This window comes from Natator depressus, chromosome 24, assembly GCF_965152275.1.
Source record: "Natator depressus isolate rNatDep1 chromosome 24, rNatDep2.hap1, whole genome shotgun sequence".
Lineage (NCBI taxonomy): Eukaryota > Metazoa > Chordata > Testudines > Cheloniidae > Natator > Natator depressus.
The window spans coordinates 17350801-17360879 of record NC_134257.1 but is presented as its reverse complement, the minus strand read 5'-3'; the positions used below and the strand labels follow the sequence as shown (position 1 = coordinate 17360879).

Genomic DNA, 10079 nt, shown 5'->3' with positions numbered 1-10079 from the left:
GAGACAGTCTCTCTTAAACCATGGCCCATTCCATGAAAAAGATTGAGAAGCCCTGATCAAATCCACAGAATTGGGGTTTATTTTAGCAAACGTGGGTTTAAAATGTTAGCGCCAATTGCTATGAAAATTTGAATCTCTCGGAGCTCTGCCTTGGTCCTGGGATGCAGAGGGGACTTTATATATTTCCTCAGTAGCTTGTGAGACATTTAGAAATCCTGTAGACACTCACTTGCCTTCATTAGGACGGTATGGATTAAGATATATTGTGGAATTATTTTAGAACACATTAGCTAGTTGAGCTGGGCAGGAACCAAATATTTCATTTCTCAGGAAATACTGTGATTATGAAAAAGAATTCTTGTCTGAACCGAAACACAAATAAAAACATTCAATATTTCCCATGAAAGAAAATTCTGAATTTTTTTGTGTGTGCTTTAGGTCATTTGAAATGTTTTGTTTCAACTTTGACCTTTTAAAACATTAACATTTTTATATGAAAAATAATTAATTTCATTTTTAAATAAAAAATGAAAATATTCCGTTCTGAACATTTTGAAATGGTTCGCTTTCTTTTGTTTTCCAAAAAGGAAATTTTATCAAAATGAGGATGTTTTTCTAGATATTTTGATTTCAACTGAAACACCATTTGTCACTGAAAAATCATTTTGACGAAAAATTTCCAAGAAGTCCGATTAGCTAGCGCATTCTAACAAATGTGTTCACAAGCTCCAGAGTAGACCGGCAATTTGCACTTTATTTGGCCACCTTAGCACTTTCTAGAGTTAGTAACAGTGCTAAGCTAGAGTTTGTGTGTGTTATTTACAACTTGCTATCTAAAACCCCAACCTTTTACACAGGTGCTGGAACTAGGAGTGCTGGAGGGGCTGCTGCACCCTCTGGCTTGAAGTGCTTTCCATCATACGCAGGGTTACAGTTTGGTTCAATGGCTGTCAGCAGCCCCACTATACAAATTGTTCCAGCACGCCTGATCTTTTATCCTCATCAAGATAAGCTTTCAGAGACATGATATTTGTTCTTTGTTTGGTCAGTAGAAGATCTGCACTGCCTGAACCTACACTTGGATGGCAACCTATGAAGCAGCGCTTATTCATAATCCAGTTCTCATGGACATGACTAACATAATCTTCATGGTGGCCTATAGCCTGGCCTTCCTCTTGGGCATGGTGGGAAATGGCTGGATCATCGTCATCACTGGCTTCCAGGTGAAGAAGACAGTCACTCCAATGTAGTTCCTTAACATGGCCATTGCTGACTTCATCTTCACCTGCTTCCTATCCTTCAGAGTTATCTGCATAGCCTTGGGCTTTCGTTGGCCCTTGGGCAGCATGATGTATAAATTGACCATTACTGTCACCTCACTCAACATGTTCACTAGGGTTTTCCTCTTCACTGTCATCAATGCCAAGCACTGTATCTCCATGGCCTGCCCTGTGTGGTCCCAGAACCACAGTTCACCCCGTCTGGCTTCTTTGGTTATTCTGGTCATCTGGATCCTATCCCTTGCATTGAGCTTGCAGTACCCTGATCTCTGGGATTTCATGAGCTCATCTTCAGAGTGGAACGTCACCTCTGGCAATCTGAACAGTGTCCAAGAGAACCTCTGTCTGAGAAAAAGAAGGATGATGGCCAGTGTTGCTATCCACTTCCTGGTTGGGTTCCTGGTCCCATTAGCCTTGATCATGACCTGCTACATTCTTCTAGCTGCCAAGCTGAGGAGAAGCCATCTCACTCAGTCCAGGAAGCCCCTCAACATCCACCTTGTCTTAATCCTGATCTTTTACCTCTGCTGGATGCCATATCACGTCTTCTACTTCCTGCAGGTCTCAGGTGATGCACTACATTCAGTGATGAAAAAATCCCTGGATATGGGCATCCTCTTTGCTGATGGCCTGCTCCATTTTAACAGCTGCCTCACTCCCATCGTCTTCCTTTCCATGGGCCAGGAGTTCATGGGTTGCAGGGAAAATGCATGTAACTACCAGAATGCTGTTCACTTGGAAGGAGAGCCAGCTGAAGAGGGGAGAAATGTTCAAGGGGAGATGGGATCCATTCACAAACTATATGCTAGCTCAAGATAACAAGCTTCCGAAGTGTGTTGTGTCCCCCTATAGTAACTGAACTGTAGAAGAAGATGACAGCCTACTACTGCGAATTAACATAGGGTGCCTTTAGCATCTGTGCTTAAAGTGTGGTGCTGAAGGTTCTAAGTTCAATCCCTGCTGATGGCACATACTGGGGGAGGGGGATCACGACACGGAAAGGGATCTAAATTCATAAGGAATGGCTGGGCCTGCAGCGCTTGGGGCACTTGAGCACGGGCCTGAGCTGATGGGAGTCTTCCCCCTGATATCAGTGGGCACTGGATCAGACCATTGGGATCAAAGCTTGCTTAAATGCTTTGCTATTGTGCCACTTAAATGCTGGTCTGTAGCATTCTCTGGTGTTTGCTTCCCTGCTGATTTTCTAGGCTCAGTGTCAACATCAAATTGCTCAACAGAACAGATGTGGTGATTTTCTTTTGCCAAGAAAGAAATTTTCTTCAAGTGATGCTCTCATTTGAAATAATTTACAGTGGCTCTGCGTTGGGGATGTTCTCTCTTAGCAGCATCCCTGGTGGTTCAGATGGCTGAATTGAACAAATTCAAGCGTAACAGAGTCTAATCCTGCAGCTTCCCTCACCGATGTTAGTGTGAGTGAGGCTCAAAGCCCAGACCACAGTGGAGTTCAAAGACAATAGCTGTACCAGATGAGCCAGGAGAAAGGTCAATATGCAAGAGGGGTACTGTGGACACACACAATCTATTTCCCCACACAAACCTACAGTACATACAGGAGGGCTTTCTCGAAGATGGAGCTGCAGGTATATGCACAATATGCTGCAAAGCAGATCTCGTGGCTCTTGGAGGGCAGTAGGGTCTCAGGATTAGAGCATAGGGCCTGGGAATCTGGACTCCTGGGTTCTATCCACCTCCGGAATGGGAATGGGATCTAGTGGGTGACAGCAGGGGGTATGGGAGTCAGGACTCCTCGGTTCTACCCCGCAATTCTGGGGAATGGGGTCTAGTGGTTGTGGGGGGCTGGTGGGAGTCAGGGGCACCCGATGAGACGACTGAGCAGCAGCCACAAGGACCATGGGAGTCCAGACTGTCTGTGCTCTTTATTCCCTCCAGCAGGCAGCTGCAATGACACTGGGTCCGTGGTCCCCTGTGCCCGCGCTCAGAGCAAGGCTGCTTTATCCTGCAGTGGTTTGTAGGGCTAGTGGTTTTGCTTTCTTATACAGTGGGCCATAAATAATGCAGTTTAATTATGAGGATACTTTGCTCTTCTGTTCCCCTTTCTTTGGTGGAACTTGGAGCACGTTATAGGCAGCCATTAGCTAAATCTTCCTGCCTGTGTGCGGTGGGAAGTTGACTTGTAAGGCAATGGCAGCGATGGGAACCAAATCCTTTCTATCCACTTCCTCTGCTCTAACCCTGCAGACCTAAATCCCCTCCCAGAGCTGCGGATAGAACCCAGGAGTCCTGACTCTCAGACCCCCGCCTCCCTGACTCTAATGAGGAGACACAACTTCCCTCCCAGAACTGGAAATACAACTTTTGTGTGTCTTGTTTATTTATCTGTAAACTCTTTGTGACTCTCTGTTCATTTATGTTTGTACAATGCCCGGCACAACAAGGCCCAAATCTCAGTAAGGGCAGGGACTGTCTCTTGCTGTGTGTCTGCGCAATGCACAGCAAATGGGGCCCTGATCTCAGCTGGGGCAGGGACAGTCTCTCACGGTGTGTCTGGGCAACGCCCGGCACAACAAGGCCCAAATCTCAGCAAGGGCAGGGACTGTCTCTCGCTGTATCTGGGCAGTGCCAGGCACTACAGGGCCCTGATCTCAGCTGGGGCAGGAACTGTGTCTCCCTGTGTATCTGGGCAACACCCTGCACAACAAGGCCCAAGTCTCTCTAAGGGCAGGGACTGTCTCTCACTGTATTTCTACAGCGCCCGGCAAAACAGGGCCCTAGCACACACAAGGCATCAACCGATGACTATACAGATGTTAAATACGAATGAAACAATGAGGTTCTCTCAGGTGAGCTGCCTCCTGAGCTACTTTTGGTGTCTCTCCAGATCGACTCCTGCTCTACACTATCACATTTAACCCTCTTCAGTAGCGTTTGAAAAACACTTTCCATCCACACACAAAACTGCTTTAGTCAGTGATGGCTGGTTCTAAGCAACCTCACAAAGTGACTCTGCTCTTTGAGGACTAAAGAACAATTTAGCCCAAATCATTCCAGGCTCAGTTGTTTCATGAGACCTTTAAAAATGGCCTTGTGACTCCAGGCGGCATTTGGAGTGGAGCTAATAGAGTCCTCTCAGCTCCCTCATTAGGCCCCTCGACATCTATCCCCTCCCGTACCAGGGACCCCACATCACCCTTCCAGCCTCCCAAGGAACATCTGCCTGTGCCTGTGTTGATGTCAGCAGACCATGTCCTCACGCTACAAACCACTTGTGGTTGCACTTCCACTAACATCCCCACCAGCACGCGGCACCACAGGGCCGTGATCTCAGCTGGGGCTGGGACTGTCTCTCACCATTTGTGAGAGACAGTCCCACCTGGCACAATAGGGTCCTGATCTCATCTGCCTCCTAGTCACGACCATAATAGAGATGATAAATAATAACCATAATCTGATCCGCTATGGGAATTCCTACATGCTTTCCCTGGGCTACTTGGTGACACCACCCAGCTCTATGCCACACAGATCCACAGGGAATAACCAGGTAAGTCCTGAAAAGGCCGGGACTTGGGGTTCAGTCGTGTACCTTAAGCGCTAGAGTACCAGGAGCTGCACAGCCTGCTAGAATCTGGAGAGAAGTCTCCATGAGCAGTGGGGAATCAGCAGGAGTGATCCTGAGAACCTCCTACAGCAAGGTATTTTAGAGTGAGTGACCCATGCGAAGAAATGTCCTTTCTGGCTGCTGACGTAGCCTGTCCTTGTTATATCACCGTCTCTGAACAGAAAACGGCTAAAGCTCTTGTTCTGAGGTGCTGCCCGGTCGGACTCTAAACAGGCTCCTATTGTTTGTCCACTGGACAGTTCATGGGTTTTTAAGAATGGGAACAGTCAGTCATTAGGAGGAGGAAGCAGAACCCATGGCTCTTATCAGCATGAGATCGGTGCCTGCCAGAGGTGAGCAAGGGCAGACAAGGAGAACAGGCTGTCAGGTGTGGCTGTGTTTTCAGAAGAGCTCTTGCATGAAAGAGCTGTGCTAACATAGCAATGCCGCCGGCGACAGGTGAAAGGTGGGGTGTCCAGTGAGGCAAAGAGGGGCCTCAATAGAAGCTCTTTGTTGTTTTAGGATTGGGTCCCGGTTGTGGGCGGAGAGAGAGAAAACAGAGGCCCAGATTCTCAGGCCTTGTTTATACAAGAAAGATACATTATTTGACCAATGGTGGGATTTTAATCTGAGTTAGTTCAACCACGAAAACCCCTGTGTGCAGGCTCTTCTTTCCATTCAAATCAGGCTTATGTTGCGTTATCCTAAATCAGTGGTCCTCAAACTTTTTACCTTGCACCCCCCTTACTCCCGTCTATGGCCCCCCTGCCTGCTGGGAGCAGGGTCGCAGATCGGGAAGGGGGGACGTGGACTGGGGTAAGGGGCCGAGGCTGGTGTCACAGCTGGGTCGGGGGTGGATCCCCAGACGCGGGGCTGAGAGCAGATGCCCTGGCGTGGGGCCACCAGCTGGGACCCCGCGTGTGGGCCCGGCGGCTAGTAGCGGATCCCTGGGTGTGTGGCTAGCAGTCAGGGCAGGACTAGGCGCCCTATCCCCACCCCACATGGGGGCTGGCCTGTGCCCCAGGAGTGCCCCTTTAATCTTCCTCTGCTCCCCACTAGTGGGGCATGTCCCACAGATTGGGGACCTCTGTCCTAAATTGACCAGATGAACTGAAACACACCACTGCTAAATCGAAACAAGTATCCACCAACCAGTCTCTAGCACTGCTTCAACCGACTCACTTGACACTGCTCTGTCTCTCTTCAGGACTTACGTGGCCCCTGAGAGCCTAATAGCTGGGAAGGTCACAATCATTGATGAATTTCTCCTGAAGACTTCCCCAGGAGGTAGCAAAGTGCTGCTACCCTCATTTTGCAGCTGGCAAAGAGAGCCTCTGTGATTCGCCCAAGGTCACACAAGAGCTCTGTAGCAGAGCAAGGAATTCAAGTCCTGGATTAGGGCCCTAACCACTGGATCATGCTTCCTGTCTAAAGGCCTTAAAATGGGTGTGAGTTTAAGGCACCTTTTTGTCGCCATTCGGCTCAAAAGGACCTTAAGGTGCATCTTCACTGCAGGGTTAACTTGCAGGTTAACACTGGGCTCTGTGACTGTTCAGTGCCTGACACAACAGTGTCCTATTATCTGCCCCCTAGTCGCTACCATAATACATATGATAAATAATTATAGTCATCTCATCTGCTATGGGAATTTCTATAGGGTTTCCCATGGGCTACTTGGTAATACCACCCAGCTCTGTGCCACACACATCCACAGGGAATAACCAGGTAAGGACTGAAAAGGCAGGTACTTGGGGTTCAGTCGTGTACCTCAAACCCTAGAGTACCAGGAGCTACACAGCCTGAAAGAATCTGGAAAAAAGTCTCCCTGAACAGTGGGGAATTAGCAGGAGTGATCCTGAGAACAACCTCCTGCAACTCCTTTTAGGGTGAGTGACCCATGCTAAGGCCTGGTCTACACTACACAGTTAGGTAAACTTAAGCTGCCTCGTGGCGACCTATCTGTGTAAGTGTCTTCATTTAAATTTGGCTCCCACCAAAATAAGTGCCTTTTTATATCACCGTCTCTGAATGGTAAATGGCTAAAGCTCTTGTTCTGAGGTGATGCCCGGTCAGACTCTAAACAGGCTCCTATTGTTTATTGACAGGACAGTTCATGGGGTTTTTAAGAATGGGAACAGTCAGTCATTAAGAGGAGGAAGCAGAACCCATGGCTCTTATCAGCAAAAGATTGGTGCCTGCCAGAGGTGAGCAAGGGCAGACAGGGGGAACGGGCTGTCAGGTGTGGCTGGTGTTTTCAGAAGAGCTCTTGCATGAAAGAGCTGTGCTAACATAGCAATGCTGCCGGCGACAGGTGAAAGGTGGGGTGTCCAGCGAGGCAAAGAGGGGCCTCAGTAGTAGCTCTTTGTTGGGCTTGGATTGGGTCCCGGTTGTGGGCGGAGAGAGAGAACAGAGGCCCAGATTCTCAGGCCTTGTCTACACAAGAAAGATACATTATTTGACCAATTTTGTAGGATTTTAATCTGAGTTAGTTCAACCATGAAAACCCCTTTGTGCAGGCTCTTCTTCCATTCAAATCAGGTTTATGTTGCATTATCCTAATTTTCGAAGGGTGATGAAACCTCCTGCTTAGGGATAGGGATGAGACTTTCATGGGGGCAGATTCTCCCACATTGGGGTTCTTACACCTTCCTTGGAAGCAGTGGGTGCTGGCCAGTGCTGGAGATGGGATACTGGAGGAAATGGCTCTTGGGTCTAATCCAGTCTTGCCGTTCCTTTCCTCCAGAAAACCATTTGCCATTTGCTAGCGGGGGCCAAGAATGGCAGGCATCTCTGAGGAGGACGACCTGAGAGCCATGGCTGTGGGAGAGAAGTTCAGGAGAGCATTACTTGGGACGGGAAGACTTGGATAACTCTCAGCCTTCTCTTGCTACACTATTGTCAGCCAGTAAACCAGTAGCTGAGTACAACCAATGGAAGCATACTCCACTGATGTCTTTGCTGTACATAAAGTCTGAGCATGCTTGTGTAAGTGGGGAAATAGTCCCGCTCTTGTGGGGAACTTTCCTGGCTTCTGCACGACCCCGGTGAAGTGGGCTAGCGAAAGGATCCGAGTCCTCGCTCCCACTTCCTTTACCCAGTGGCCTCCCTGCCCTTGAGGACTCCCCTTCCACTCTCCTGTCTGGCAGAGTCCTTGTAACCCCAACAAGGCTGGGCCCAGGATTCCTGGGGGGCTCGACCCCCAACCCTGCTGTGGTCACCTAGGACAGGGGCTAGGGTGTCCCCACTCCGGGGTACTCTCTCTGCACTGGGCACTTCTCTGACCTACTGACCACTACATACAAGTTAAAGCAAATACAAGTTATTTAATCAACAATTAATTTTAAAAAGAGTAAGGAACAATGAGAAAGGTTAAAGGAAACTCATCACCCCGCTCTGTGGCAGGGAACATCACAAACAGTGTCTCTGGAACGTCAGGGCAGTTCACAGTCTGTTCCTCGGAAGTCCCAGGCCTTCTTCTCAGGCCCTGGCTGTGCTGCAGGGATGCTGTGGGTTGGACACTTGCTCTGGTGGTGGCCACACGCTCTCAGGCTCTAAGTGGTAGGACCATTCTGCCAAGTGTCACCCCCGCCCAGGTGCGGTTACGATCCAAGCCTGGCCTGCAGAGCCTCTTGGCTGAGGCGTCTCCAGGTGCTGGGCCTGCTGCCCAGGGTCCCCCTTGGTCTCCCCAGCTGCTCACCGCACCCAGTTCCGGACGGCTCCAGCCCCAGCCGCACCGCTCGGTCTCTCACTGCTGCTGCTGCTGCCTCCAGCTCCCTGGGCTGCTTCTCTGGCCCCTCTGGCTCTGGTCGCTGCAGCTCCGCTCCCAGGACAGGTCTGCTCTCTCTGGGCTGGGCCTCTGCCTTTGGGGCTGAAGCTCTGCTCCCAGGACAGTGTCTGCTTTCTCTGGGCTGCTTTTCTGGTCCCTCTGGATCTGGCCCAGCTCTGCTCCCCAGCTCAGATCAGGCCCCTGCTTTCTCCTTAGCTCGGCCCCACTCTGTCTGACCCAGGCAAATCCAGCTCACACAGAGGATGGGACCTCCCTGGCCTCCTGACTCCCTGATTAGCCTGCTCGCCCTGTCATTCAGGCTGACCTGGAGCATTGGCCTCTCCCCATTCTTCCTGGGGGCTGTCAGTCTCCGGGTCCTGATTCCCCATCGACCCTTCCCCCTTTTTAGTACTTGCAGCTAGCAACTAAAACACCCCCACTGAATGTTAGTAAGGGGGCAACAGTCCCCTTACACTTGGGAGCGCCTCTGATTTTATTACTTGCTACATTCCTGCCTGCAGGGGTGGCTTTTGGGACTCAGGTTATAGAAGGAAGGTGGTCCAGTGGTTAGAGCATTAGCTTAGGACTCAGGACACGACAGCTCAATCCCCTGTGGTGCCACAGACTCCTGTGTGACCTTGATTACGTTATTGAGTTGTTCTGTACCTCAGTTTCCCATCTGTAAGACAGGGACAATAGCACTACCTGTCCTTGCAGGGGGGTTGGAAGGTTAAGGATATGAAAGATTGGCAGGTACTTCAGCTATGGGCGGACATATCTTCACCTACGGCAGACACATCTCTACTGTGGGGGGCAGACCTTTCACAGAGGGAAAGAAGAAATGTTCATGATCTGAGCGAGACAATAAAGTGGCAGGAGTTGCAGGCTGCAAAGTCTGGGCAATCATGGGAGGGTAAAGAGAGACTTGTTGGTTCTACTGGGCAGAACCAGTGGCTCAAGATACTGCGCTTGGGAGAGTAGGTTAAGATCAGGCTCGTGGCCCCTTCAAGGGAACAGCCCGTAGGGCCCAGGGGAAACTGAGAGGCTGCAGTGCTAGGGATGGGCTAGTTGATTAGTTAGCAGAAACGGTGGGCATGGGGATTGGGGCAGATGAGAAAGATAAAGCAGGTTCTGCCTCTCCATGCCAGAAAGGAAAAGATAAGTCACTTTGAAAAGTTTAGGGAGAAGAACAGTTTCTTTTTCCAGCTGAAGTTGGATCCTGGCCTTTGGAAGCAGAAATCAGATTCCACAGGGAGAGTTTTGGTGATAAATGAGGTGTCTGTCCTTTCCTTATTGATAAAGGTGATTGGTCTCCTTGACAATGCGGGCATGGAGTTTGGGCAGTCAAGCTTGTAATGTCACCTACCACACATGGCATAAATATAGACGCTAAACCCTCCAGCTGCACACTGGGGATATCAGGACCTGGAAGAATCTTTCAGCTGCAAAGATGAAG

At 49.7% G+C, this 10079-nt stretch overlaps 1 pseudogene; it reads left to right on the top strand.

The window, feature by feature from the left end:
* The first annotated feature begins 1082 nt into the window (after positions 1 to 1082).
* On the top strand, positions 1083 to 2099 carry LOC141977543 (chemerin-like receptor 1; annotated as a pseudogene).
* Positions 2100 to 10079: the final 7980 nt, after the last annotated feature.